This window comes from Vicugna pacos, chromosome 8 (assembly GCF_048564905.1).
Source record: "Vicugna pacos chromosome 8, VicPac4, whole genome shotgun sequence".
NCBI classification, from domain to species: domain Eukaryota; kingdom Metazoa; phylum Chordata; class Mammalia; order Artiodactyla; family Camelidae; genus Vicugna; species Vicugna pacos.
In genome coordinates, this window is record NC_132994.1 from 78517301 (window position 1) to 78531825 (window position 14525).

A 14525-nucleotide genomic window follows, 5' to 3' on the forward strand; every position below is an offset into this window, starting at 1 on the left:
ATCACCCCAGTTTTCCTCCTGACCCACAAAGTCTAAAATATTTTCTGTCTGGTCCTTCACTAAAAAAAAGTTTTCCAAACTTTGCTCTAGATCATCACCTTAGTCCTACAAGTTTACTCAACATTTCCAGCTAATGTCCACGTCTGTCATCATCCTGTGTGGGTAAGTTGTCATTCACAGAAAAATGTGTGGTGGACGGACGGGTGGGAGGATAACTTCCTGTTCTGTGACCTTAAACTCAACCACCAGTGGCCATTAGTCTGCCCTCTTCTGAAAGGAAAGTGAGGCTGTTAAAAACTCTACGATTGGGAAGAGCGGGGTCCCAGTCAGTGTCTCACCCCCACATTCATATGTCTACGGACGGTGGTTTACACTGTTTTATTCCGAACAATGGACTTCAATCCAAATAGCAGCAAAAACAGCTTTACTGGGTGTATGCAAAACATTGTAAGCTATTCCCTTCCAGCAGAGAAGCAGGAGTGACACAAGGCAGACAAGAGCGGCCCCTCCAAGCATGAGAGCGCATCGCTTTGTTAATCACAGTGTCTTCTCATCAAGTGTGAAGATGTTACACCCAGATATTTGAAAACATAATTAACTATCATTAATCCATTCAGAAAACTAAGCTTTTTTTTAAAAAAACTGTTTGGTAATCCAACACTTTTGTTAGGGAGTCGGGTAAGTGGGGGCACCGGGAAGACAGGTGGAGGGGGGGCGGAGGGTCTGGAGGATGGTGGTGGACCCGCCTGCAGCCTAAAGGGCCTTTACTTCCCCTAAATGAGCGCCAGCAAGACACCGGTTAGAACCCGACAGCTACCACTGCGCGGCGACCACAAGGACCTACCAGGCACGACCCAGTGCCCATTGTAACACAAGCAGCATTGCGGCTCAGCCCCACCCATGGGTCCTTCTGTGGGCGTCACGGGTGAGGACATGCGCACAAAGGGGGCGAGCACGGCCAAGCGCTCCAGGGGCAAGAGCCGTCAACCAATCAAGAGACCACCCCACAGCGAGGGCATAAGAGGAGGGGCGGGCAAAGGCCTCGGCCACTGCCCTTGGATCAGCCCGCCTCCCGCTCTCGGAGGTGCACCTTCCTTTGCTAATAAGTCCTTTAAATACTTCACTACACAACGGTCCAGCTCCCCTCTGAATTCCTCTTTTTCGGGCAAGACAAGAACCAAGGTTTCTTCCCTTCCCCTTTTGGGGTGATACTTTGATTTCAGATAACAAAATGCTATTTCAACTTTAAATGCAACTGAAGTCAATTCCTAAATAAAGTTTAATTTTTGTAATTTTTAAAGGGTTCTTCACCTGAATACTCATCAGCAGCTCAACAGAATGTTACCACCCCGGCAGGTCTCACCCCGGGGACTCAGTGTGTCCACTGCTCTTTACCGCCAGACTGAGACACACATGGGCCAAAGGTGGTCCCAGCACCTGCTTTTCCAGCTGCCAGCGGGAAGTTTCAGGACAGCTTCACGCAGGCCACTTGTAATGCACCGCCGCTAAGTTAGCAGAGCAAGTCATTCTGTTGCTGCAGTCTTTAAAAATCATGAAACTACCCAACACTCAGTCTCTTCCTCCTGGCTGCCTGTTTTCCCTGAGGGAAGAAAAAGATCAAATATCAAGTTTTAGTCGTTAGCAGTTCACACCCAATTTCCAGCTGTGGCTCAAAAAGCAGAAAATAGAAAATTAAAGCGACCACAACCACAACGACAACCAACAGGAAGCTCCCACTGCAAACTAGCGGCACCGCCTCCAGAGGTGGACAGCTCGGCGACATCCCCACACGAGCGCAGCAGGGGGCGTCCTCTCAGTTGCTCCGTGGAAGGCTGTCCCGAAGGTGCTAGCTTTGTGTTCTGAAAGTGTCCAACAATAAATTGTTTGGAATATTTTAAAGTAGGAAAGGCGGAGAGAAAAAGTAAAACGTTTCAAAACCTGCTCATAATTTGACCTCTTAGATAACCAAAATATTACCTTTAATTTTAAAATCTAACAAGTCTACAAAATAGAAGTACAACATAGATCCCAAAGGGACTTTAATTATGTTAATTCCATTTAGGTGCTTTACTCTGGAAGAAGTTAAAATTAGTAAGGCGACAAAACATGTAACAGTAACTAGTGAGAGACCAAGAAATCACACTGGCTTTCCAGACTCCACACAAGCCAGATCATAATTACGTTATTTAAAACGTGTTTAAGGCTGCAAACATGAACACCAGTACACAATAGAACCATTTGTCCAGTTTTGCTTTTTTAAACAGTAGATATAATGGCTTGAATCACCTACAAGTTTATATTAACAGAAGGTCATGTTCAATGTTTCAAGAGAAAATATGGAGAATTTAGTCCCTGCCTAGGAGGCCCAATGTAGTCAGTTCATGGTAAAACATCTACTAAGAGATAGAAAAGAGACATTGTAAAAAACCAAGAAACAGTAATGCCAAAATGCAGATGAAATTACCACCAACTCTACAGGAAATGGAAACAGATTCAGAAAATATGTCTTCATGAAACATAGAATATGTGAAAAAATATGAAAAGATGTGCCAATTATTTATCGTTGCATTATAAGCGACCCCAAAACTTAGTTGTTTAAAAGAAGAACCATTTTCTTATATTTCACTGTTGTGTGGGTCAGGATCTGGGCAAGTCTGCTGGGGACCTTCTGCTCCAGGCTGCCCTGACAGTGTCACTCCCGGGCTTAGCCGGCTGCACGTGGCGACCTCAGCAGGTGGGGCCTCCTACGGGGAGGGGGGCTCCGGGTCCAAGGGCAAACTTTCTAGCAAACAGAGGAGCGGCTGAATGGGCTTTACTGGCTTGGCCTTAGAGATCGCACGGACCCTGTGGTCACCCCTGACTGGTCAGAACAGCCTAAGAACACACAGATTCCAGAGGAGGGGACACAGATGCTAGCGACATGTATAGCCATGCTGTAAACTCTAGGCTCAGGGCCCGCTCTTCATTCCAGCTTGACACAGTCACATACACTGAGAGACAACGACTTCCAGAAGATAACCAGGCCCATGCAGACCAGCCTAGGAACAGAATATGGCATTTTGATCCAGACATTACTCACGAATCAGGTTCTAAAGGAATACCTCTAACAGTAAACGAGCAAGAACTTGTAGTGAGTCATTCAGTTGCGAATCACTCATGACATGTCAAGTGTCTCCACTTGCTGGGTCCTGTGCTAGAAGGTCCAGACGCAGCAGTAAAGAAGTTGGACATTTTCTCTGTTCTCACCACCCTGATTATGAAGGTGCTGGACAGCACAGGCAGGAAACAGGGAACCCAGGAGGGCCCCCTGGACAGTCACATCCCAGTGGCTTCTGGCTGTTGTCTCAGAGCCACCTGACACACCATGAATGAAGGAGTAGAGGTCACCTGGCAACTGCACAGTCCAACTGTGGACAAACTGCAGGTCCGGGTATGACTTACACTATTTCAGGTTGAATAGAGGGAGAAAACAATGAGGTGGGAAGCCCCATAAAAAGACCGGCAGGGCCCCCAAGCAGGGCCACTACTCTCCTGCCAGCACCATCCAGTTCCCTGGCCCAGAGGCTCTATCTCACTTTTTGCCTCTGAAACAGCTTACTTACCCCTAAAATTCTATTGGTTCCCTGAGCTCACTTCTGATTGGTTATTTCCTTCACTCCTGATTGGTCCACTTCCCTAACTTCCGATTGGTCCATTTGTAGTACTTCATTTGCATGGAGCTCACTCCTGATTGGTTATTTCTCTCACTCCTGATTGGTCCACTTACCTAACTTCTGATTGGTTATTTCTCTCACTCCTGATTGGTCTATTTCTACAAAGCTTGTTCCTGGTTGGTCAACTTCTGTTAGACTTTATTTGCATATGATGTTGCGAAGTGTAAAACTGGCAGCCTATAAAGGGCTGTGTCAACCTACAGATGGGGTGCAGAGTTTGGAGAGTTAACTTCTCTGGGCCCGCTGGTGTAATAAACCTGAGTTCTCCAGCTCTCCGAGTGCTACTTGGTCTCCCGCCTGGATCCAGGTTGCTGTCACAACTGAGCTGTAACACCGAGCTATAACACATTTTTCTGCAACAACAATACAGCCAACACCTTCACAATGAAAATCTAACAGGAATCTTACAAGAAAAAAGAAAAAATATACACACCCACTCAACTGTGAATATAGATTTCATAAATGCAAAATAAAATATCCAACTATATCCCTTAATGTATCAAAAGTGTAATCCACTAAGACCAAGTTGGATTTATTCTTTAAAAAAAACAGAAACATGATCATTTCAATAGATGCAGAAATAGCATGTGTTAAAATTTAGCATCCATTCTTAGAAAGCAAGTAATAAAAGAGAACTTCTTTATTTGACAGAGTAATTATTAAAAGTAATGATAATTTTAAAAAACTACAACAAACATCAAACTTGATGAAATGTTGAAAGTTTTCCCTATAAGCTTTCTCATCACTTGCATTCAACACAGTACTGTTGGACTTAGCTGGTGCTGTAAAAAAAAAAAAAAAAGGAAAAAAAAAAAAAAAAGGAAAAAGAAAAAAGAAAAAATAGTGACATAATTTTAAAGGAAGAAACATAACTGTCATCATTCACAGATAGGTACAAGAAGAAATAAAACTCTTACAGTCACAGATTAGATTATTAAATAGAATAGATGCTACTAATAAAGAGCTTAGCAAGATTGCTGGAAATAAAAATATAGAAAAATCAACTCTATGTCTGTATGTGAATAACAATATTAAAAGCAAAAAATTTAAAAGACACTATTTTGAATAGCATCTGAAATGTGAGGTACCTAAAAGAAATTTAATAAAAGGCATGTAAGACATTCAACAACAAAAAAATGTAGAACACGGAGGGCAAACCTAAATAAACAGGACGATTGCCAGGCTCACAGGTTAGAAGAGTCAGTACCGTCAAGACGTCTTCCCAGATGAACCTATTAATTCCATTTAATTCCAGACAAATTCCCCACAGGTATCTTCTGTGGAATTTAACAATATTATTTAAAATCCATATTAAAATGAAACCAGTAAGGAACATCCAAGACAGTCTTGAAGAGCAAGGCAGTTGTAGAGACCTACACGTTCATGTAAAAGGGAGAGACTGAGAGATGGAGAGAGATGGACGCTCAGAGCAGCGGAGAGGTGGCAGCCCCCTCAACAAACGGTGCTGGGGCAGCAAGTTGCACAGATGAAGAAACGAACTGTACTTGACGCCTACTTGACTCCATTCACAAACACCCTCCTAGGAACTGAAAGTCCTAGTGAGAAAGGTGAACAGTAGAGCCTCTACAGATAACACAGAAGGCTATCTCCATGCCTCTGCAGTGAGGAATGACTGTGTAAGTGGGGCCCAAAGACACAGGCGTAAAGTGGGCTAATAAACTGGACTACACTTGTCGGTCCATACATACACACATCTCATCGCTGCGCACCAAGAATAGAGTGAAAAGCAACAATCTGGAGAAGTTATTTGCAACACATACAACTAACAAAATTTATTTCAAAAATCTTACAAATTAACAGCAACAAGAAAGATAATGAGCCAAAATAAAATGGATGGTATTGAATAAGACACTTCATAAAAGATAATATTCTAACACAAATAAACATATGAAAAAGCACTTAAAATCACATTAGTAATAAGGACAGTGTTAATTTAAACCACAATCCAGGGCCGCTGCGTGCACATCAGAAAAACTAAAATTAAAACATTAAGTGTTGGTGACTATTTGGAACTGCTGAAAAATCTCATTTGTGGACGATGGGTCTTTAAACTGGTATAGTCTTCTTGGAGAAGTGGCCTTATTTACTAGGGCTGAAAATACACATGCCTATGACTCAGTTACCAAACAGCAGAAATCTGTTCATGCAGACATCGAAGGACACACATGGGAATGTGCAAGGCAGCGTCATTTGTAATGACCAAAACAAAGGAAAGATACTGTGTATCATACATTAAAAGTTAAAAAACAAGGAATATATATGTTTTGGGGATGTATGTTTTTAAAACTGAAAATAAAACCAAGGAGTTGATGATCATAAAACCTAGAATACCAAATATATTTTTGGAGAAATGGATTCAGAACCTATTGGTACAATGCTCAGTGGTAAATCACTGAGTTGTATACATTTGTTTAATATACATGTCTTCATATGTTATATTTCACAATTAAAGGTAAGATGGGGGAAGATACTAACAATACATAAATCTCTTAATGACACAAGAGTCTTCTTCTAAAATGTGGGGAGAAATTCAAGCCAATGGTGAGAAGCATGCCCAACTTCTATACTCTGTAGCCATTCCTACTAAACTCATACACTGAAGTTCTCTGTTGTTAGAAATGTATTGTTTAATAATTTTAGAAACTGCATCCAAAACCGTTCAGAATTAAACAAGGATGCTTGCTGCCACCACACTGACACAACAGTATTTCTAACACATTCTATGAGACCACAATTTCCCTGATACAAAAGCCAGACTATGGCATCACAAGAAAAGGGAATTATAGAACAACATCCCTTATAAACGTAGAGGCAAAAATCATCAACAAAATACACGAGAACTGAATGCAGCAACATATAAGAACGTTATACACTGCAATCAAGTGAGATTTACCCCAGGAATACAAAGTTAGTAGAACACAGAAAAATCACTTCATGTAACACACTACATCAATAGATTAAAAAATGGTCATCTGAATGATGCAGAAAACTTTTTTTGAAAAAATGCAATGTCTTTTCATGATAAAAAAAATTTAACAGACTTGAAATAGAAGACACCTTCCTCTGCCTGATGGAGGCCACTTACAAAAAGTTCACAACTAATGTACCTAATGGTGAAAGACTGAACACTGCTCCCTGAGGCCTGGAGCATGGCAAGCTTGTCTGCTCTCCTAATTTCTATACGACATTGTACTGGAGGTTCCAGTCAGAGCAAGTAGACGAGAGAAAGAAATCAAAGTCATATAGAACGGAAGAGAAGATGTAAAACTGTCTCTATCTGTACATGGCATGAGCTTATACACTGAAAGTTCAAAAACCATTAAAAACTAAATATTATAACTAATAAACTAGGTCAGCCAGTTGCAGCATACAAGGTCAATGTACAAAACTTAGCTGCATTCCTATAGATTAGAAGTGAACATTCTGAAATTACGTTAAGGAAACAATTCAACTTACAGTAGCATCAAAAAGAATAAAATACTAATTTTTATTAGTTAACAACTAGTTTACTCATTAGAAATTAACAAAAGATGTGCATGACTTCTACAGTGAAAACTATGAAACATTGCTGTAAGAAATTAAGTAAGGCTGAAATAAACAGACAGACGTCCCATAACCATGGGATGGAAAATGGCATTGTTACAATGGTGACACTCCCCAAACTGAATCAGAGATTCAGTGCAATTCCTATCAAAACACCAACTCCTTTTTATGCACAAAAAGACAACTCAGTCCTCAAACCCACGTAAAATGCAAGGGGCCACGAGCAGCCCAGGCACCTTGTAAAAGAACAAAGCTGGAGACTCACACCTCCCAGCTGCAATGCTCACTGCGAAGCTGCAGTGAGCAAGACAGTGTCGTCGGGGCACAAAGACAGACACAAAGCGACAGAACGGAACAGAGAGCCCGAGGCACAATCGATGGTCAGCTGACTCCTGACAAGGTTCCACAACCACTCACTGGAGGAAAAGAACTCTCCTTTCACGTGTGGCATGAGGTAAGTGCAGACCCACAAGCCACACAGTGGATGTGGCCGTGGCCTCACCCCACATGGGCAGTTAGCTCGAAATGAGCCAGGGAGCTAGATGCGAGAGCTGGCGCCGCCGCGCTCCTGGAAGGGAGCTCGGGGGTGGGGGGCCTTTTCATACCTTTGGCAAATGGTTCTTTGCTATGACACCTAAACCACAGGCTCCAATGAGAAAACATATAAACTGAACTTCTCCAAAGTCAAAACCTTTTGTGTGCTGAAGGGCACTAAAAAGAAAGTAAAAAACCAAGTCACAGAACAGGAGAAGACGCCCGCCAGGTGACCCCTGGAAGGACCTGGCACACAGGCCGTGTGAAGAGCTACTGCCAGAACTGAGCAGCACATGTCAAATAGCCCAGTTTAAAAATGCGCAAAGGATTAAATAAAATTTCTCCAAAGAAAAGGGTTTTTCCGAAGACGACATGCAGACACAGAGAGGGCCAACCAGCACATGAGCAGATGTTCAACGACGTTAACCACTAGGAAAGTGCAAATCGAAACAGTGAGATGCACTCACACCCACTAGAATAATACAAGAAAACTGAAAATAGCAAGTGCTGGCAAAGATGTAGAGAAATCAGGACCCTTACACATTGCTATGGGAACATGAAACAATCCAGCCACTATATAGAATTCTGGCAGTTCTTCAATCAGTTAAAAAACAGAATTACCCAGAAATTTCACTCCTGGAGAAATTTCACAAGAGAAACGAAGAGACACGTCTAAACAAAAACCTGCATGTGACTTTCCACAGCAGCATTATTCAGCATGGCCGAAGAGCAGAAACAACCCCCACATGGATGGATGATAAACAGACAAACAAACTGTGGGCAGCCACATTATGGAACGCTTCCAGCACAATAAGGAGCAAAACACTGACACACGCTGCCTGGGGGTGAATCTGGAGAGTGTCCTGCTATATGACAGTACCAGGCACAGGAGACACGTGGTGAGAACCCCTGTGCAGGAGACGCACGGGAAAGGCGAAGCCAGAGAGACAGAGGCAGGCCAGCGGTTGCCAGGGGACTCGGGGTGCGGGAATCGGCCCCAGTGGGAATAGGTGCGGAGTGTGTTTTGGGGTGATAAAAATGTTTTGGAACAGATGGGTGGTGATGGTTGCACAACATATAAAAACACTCAAAACAACAGAGTTGCATAATTGAAAATGATGGATTTCAAGTCAAGTAAATTATATCTCGATAAAAAGATCTAATAAAATCCATACTTAAATATTTTCAGATGAAACACCGCCTGGGATCTGCTTCACAGGGGTCCTGAGGGAGGGCCGCAGTGCGTGACAGACTGGCTCCGTGCCGACAGTCGTGTCAGGAGAGCGGCGGGCTCGTCAGCGTGTGCTCCCCTCCTTCAGATAGATTTGAAATTTTGCATACTACTATTTTTGAAAGAACAAGAATACTTTTTTAAAAGGATACTGAGGAATAGCCATCATAAAGCCCCATAATCGAAACTGCCGGATGTGCTGAAGTAAAACCGATGTTAAGAAACAGACCAGAATATCGCACGAAGGGTTTGGCATTTCAAATCAGTGAGGAAAGAAATGAGCAGTAACTGGGGCGTCTAGACAACCCTCTGGGAGAACGATAAGCAGGTAACAGCCTTACCTAGCACCATATGTTACAAATATAATGCACAAGGATTACATTTTAAATAAAATATATAAGAACAGATTATGTAAAAATGAAACAAAACTAGAAAAATAGAGGGGGAGGGTATGGCTCAGCACACACAAGGTCCTGGGTTCAATCCCCAGTGTCTCAATATTAAAAAGTTTCTAAAAATGTTCTTAATTAATTAAAAATGCATAAAGAACCCTAATTACCCCCCAAAGAAAACAAAGTTAGAAAAATATCAATAAATACGTAATCTTAGGAGGCAGTTACAAGTCTAATAATAAAATCAGATCTTAAAATTTTTCTAAAATGTCGCTAACTGAGAAAAAGTATTGCTAACATATGGAAAGGGGTTAATAGCTAAAGAGGAAAAAAAGGCATTTCGATGAAAAAAATTATTTAAAGGATGAATAAATAATTCACCAAAAGTGAGGTACACACCCAGACACCCGGCACGGTTCCCTCTCTGGCTGTCTCGTCCCAATACCCTTGTGCTCGGGACGCGCCCCTGGGGAACTGCCCGCGCCCCAGCCACAAGGACGGAGACTGAGGCGACCGTCTCTCCCAGGCCCTTCGCGTTGTCTCAGATGCCTGTGGTCTGTGTTAACATATCTTTGAAATAATGTCTTTCATTGTTTGATGTGGACAGTTTCCTCACCTTATTAGCAGACACATAAAATGACCTTAACTTTCGATGAAAATTTGGCAAGATTCATCAAAAGCTGTTAAAAAGTGAGAATGCCGACTGAGCAATTACACTTCTAAGTATCACTGCCAGGAACAGCCTCGCAGCGCAAGTGCGCCCCCACGAGGGCGCCCGGGACAGCCGCGTGGCCTCGTCCCGCAGCGGGACTGGCCTGACCACGACACCAGAACGCCAAAGAGACACAGGCCCCAGAGCTAACGCGTGGAAAGTCACGCCAACAGCCAGGATTTGCCACAGATCTCATTTTCCTGCGCGTGTGTGTGACGGACACGCACACCCTCACAGGTTCAGGAAAAACCCGGAAGTGGGAACGTCAGCAGGTGGCCGTGGCTCCCTTGGGCATGAGCAGCTGGTAGCCCAGAGCTGTCATGTTTGCCCCTCTTCTTTGTCTGCTTGGTTCTGTTTGTGTACGGTTTATATTTTCCAAAATAGCCTATCTTGCTCCTCTAAAAGTGGGAGCACATTTAGAAATAATACCATCTCTGAAGTCAAAAATATAATTCCACCAACATATTATTACTGTTTATCTGCATCTTAAACTGCCCGTCAGATCACTGCACGTTTTACAAATTCTACTAAGAATAGAGGTTTTTTTTTTTAATCATGGGCAAACCACATGCACTAAATCAGAGCAGAGATCCGCTTTTTAATTCAACTCTGGCTTGTCCTTCAGTGAATGAGTGAGGCAGACGAGCTCTGGAAAAGGCACCACCGTGCAGATTCTGGGCCGTCACCGCCACCACACCTGCCGCGAAGACTGGGCTCCACATGTGGGAAGCGCTGTCGCTGTGTGTTTCCCTCTGGTGTCACGCAGCTGTTCTCTTCATGACCGCTCACCTCTGAATGCAGGAGAAATGCAGCTGCCGCATTCCCACAGCTCACAGACGCCGTCAGCCCCGGGCCGTAACTGGCAGTAACAGAAGTATGCGTAACAGGAGTTCTGTGTGTTGAGGGCAACTCGAAATGCTGCAGCTTATTTAAAGACAGATTTTTCAAGTTGGGCTTATAAATCATTTACAAAGGAATTGAGCAGAACTAAAATTTCAGCCCAGCTGTCGCATTCCTCCACCGCGACCACAGCGTGCCTGGGGCCGGAGCCACAGCAGTGAGTGCGTGCGGAGCCAGAACGCCTGCCAGACCGTCAGGAACAGAGCCGGCCCCAGCCAGAGATTAGGTCAACACCATTAACCATAATGCGAACCATCCTCTGTGGCCATCGCTCAAAAGCTGCAACTATAAACAGTTACAAGAAGGTCGCTGGAGACGTGGGGGTGCACGGGCACCTCACTCCTCCATGGTCTCCGTGGTCTCCGTGGCCTCCGAGCCCTGCAGGCCCAGAGCTCACGGCCCCTCCCTCTCTCCCTCCCACTGGTGTGGTTCCTGTTCCCCAAACCCAGGTTCACAATCACGTCCATTCTCCATGAGTCACACACGTCGGTCCCACATCGGCCCACAGCACACAGACCCGTTTGGGTTTTAGGAGGGGAAGGAAACCCAGCGCAGGTGTCGGGCCCTGCGTCTGTGACTTGTTCGCCATCCATGTTACCGAGCGTGTGCCCAGGGGTGTGAGCTCTGCTCACTGCTGGTGAGACAGGACGTCAGAGCGCTGGTGGCCGGGCCTCCCTGTCCCTGCTCACAGCACCTTTGACCCCCTAGTCTCTGAACTGGATAAAAATGACAACGTCAGCCACCAAAAGGCTGAATGTTAAGGTTGTCCTGAGACATGGGTCTAAATCCTGTGATTAGAGAATTAGTTTCCTGAAAAGTGTTGTAAACCTCCCTAGGACACCTCACACACACACACACACACACACACACACAATTTCTCGCGCGTCCTAGGGAGCCTGCACGTGTGCTGAGCCCCCCCGCACCCCACGTGCCTAGCAGGCTCGTCACTCTCCCCGTCGCTGCTCATTTTCTCCCGCTGATGCCCATGCTCCTCACCAGACTAAGCTTCATGAAAACAGGGGTCTCGCCGCCTGCTCGTTACTGCTTTTCTCAGCCCTCAACACTCTCGGCAGAATGAAGTTTATACATTGAGTTACGTTCTCTGGCCTTGAACGTTTCAAGGAGGTGAATCGCTCCTAGTTCCTAGGCCAGCTTCACGCTTTTTATCTGCACTTCCAGGTCAAAGGAAGCAGTGGCGTTTTCTGGGATGAAACGTGACCGTCGCCTTCACCTCGTTTCCCACTGAGTCCATTCTCGCAGCGCCGCCGCCCGTGCCAGCTCTCAGCCCGGAGACGAGCTCGGCGGCGCCCCCGGCCGTGCGGAGGCCTGGGCTCTGCAGCCGTCGTCATCAAGCCTTCCTCCTCACACAGGCGGAGGCAGGCTGGCGCCCTCGCGTCGCTGCGCAGCTGCAGGGGCGCCGAGGAGACGCTGTCTGGCTCGTGGCCTGGCGTCACGTGCACATCCACCGCCTGCAGGTGTTCTCATCTGGCCCCGTCATGCATGTCTGTCCTGCGTCCTCACCATCCAGCACCTCCTGAAAACCTCCCACACGTTAGGAAATCTGCCACCTTTCAAGTCCTGCGTCTGCAGGCAGAGGCCAGGAGTGGTGCACCCGGCCCAGGGGGTGCAGCTGTGACCTGGGCTCACGGACTCCCCATGAGCCGCCGCCAGGGACCAACATGAGCAGCAGTGGAAGCAGTCACCACTCTCCATCACCAAGCGTGCCCACTTTCCTATTTTTATTCCTATCTTTCATTAAATGAGGGTTTAACTCCATTGCCAACCCTTCAGCAGAACACCCAAACCTCCACAACAGTTACATGCAGTTAGCTTTGAATTTTGTTAGTTTCAGTCTAGTAAAACTCATAGCTTTATGTGTTTTCAATTTTGATGTGATCAAGGTGCGTCTGTCAAAGTAGATGGGCAAAATACGTTCCTTTCACAGTTTCTTAACTAAAGTACGAATTTCAAGCTCTGCCATCTGACAGGGCCTCCACCAAGGCCCCTGGGCAAGGAAACTTACAGCAAAAATAGATGCTGGACAAAGCTACACCGAGAAGGGCGTTATCCCTGGAGCTGCGTCCCCACGAGACCAGTCACCGGCCCTGTCAGCTCAGCACGTCCGGCTCCAGCCAAGCAGGATGTGGGGCTGCAAGATGAAGACACGGGGGCCATGGGCAGGGAGGGCAGAACAGAAACAAAAACAAGTGAACCGGTTCGTAAAGGGTCTGGGGAGGAGGGCACCCCCCACCCAGAAGATGGGTGGGGAGGGCCTTGCAGGACCAGCAAGCATCAGTGCGGGAGACAAGTGGGGTGAGCATCTTCCAGAAGGAACAGCACGTGGTGGGCAGGGCCGGGAGAGAAACTGGTGTGCAGAAGGGCCCAGGATTCAGCACACCCGGGCAGACGCTTTAGAGGAAACAGGACTAGAGGCTGGAGGAGCAAGTGGTGGATCTGAAGTGAGTCACATCCCATGTCCAGGAGCCAGTGGGAAGAGACTGGCGACTGTGACCACACGGGGATGAGTGGAGATGCACCCTGCCTCCTGAGAAAGGTCCCCAAAGGGGTGACATCTAACTGGGGTGTAAGGGTTCCTAAAGACAGTGGCTGCAGGTAGGGCTGGGGTCCTGTTTCACAGACCACACATGCCCCGTGTTCAAAGACAGGAAAGTCAGAGGCAAGTCGGCTGCACTGTGAGTCCCCATCTGGGCACAAACACCTGGAGTGCTCCCCGAGGGCTGGTGCTCTGCTCACAGAGCCACACGGGCAGAGGCCAGGGGTCCCATCAGGGGCGATGACCTGGAGGGAGTGGGTGCTGGGCGGCCAGCTGCAGGGGTTCTCGAGATGTGAGCGTGCACCTGTGCACGTGCATCTCTGCCTGACTGCCCCCACTAGGACCTCTGGGAAGGTCTCCAAGAGACGGGCATAAGTGGGCATCCTGTGTTTTCCCTCGTCTTTGAGGACAAGAACCCAGTCTCCCAAAAGGAACAAGCATGTCAGCTGTGGGTTTTCTGCAGACGGACTTCATCATTTGGAAGAAGGCCTTCTATTGTTTGAATCATCGATTTCTGATGTTAGTAATTTGGGACTTCTCCCTCTTTCTTGGTCAGCTTCAGCGCTGACCTGAAGTGCCCTCCTTGGTAACTTCATGTGCTCTGATGTCTGCACATGCCGATTCCTCGCCCAGGTAAAACTTGAACTTATTTGTGTTTTCAGCTCCTCCGTCAGAACATTTTAATATAAAAGATGTACGTAACTATCTCCTGAATTCTCGTGTGAACTAGTTAAGGTACAATTTTACAAGATGACTTACCTAAAAAACTAAGGCAGCTACTCGTTCAAAGGTAAAATCCTGAACAGCGCCGCAAGGCCGCCGCAGTGCAGTGGGAAAGTGGCACCAATCCAGGGCCCTGGGGACCGACCTACAGGAGACACGCTGTGTGATGAACCAGCCACGAGCATGGGCTGCAGAAGGAAGC

The 14525-nt window shown here is 46.1% G+C and overlaps 1 protein-coding gene across 1 annotated transcript in view; it reads right to left on the minus strand.

Annotated features, from left to right (window-relative positions):
• Positions 1-14525, minus strand: part of WDR27 (WD repeat domain 27) — a gene marked incomplete at its 5' end in the record, with an annotated part of 181339 nt that overhangs the window by 100792 nt on the left and 66022 nt on the right. The window contains 1 exon segment of the mRNA XM_072965942.1: positions 13070-13195.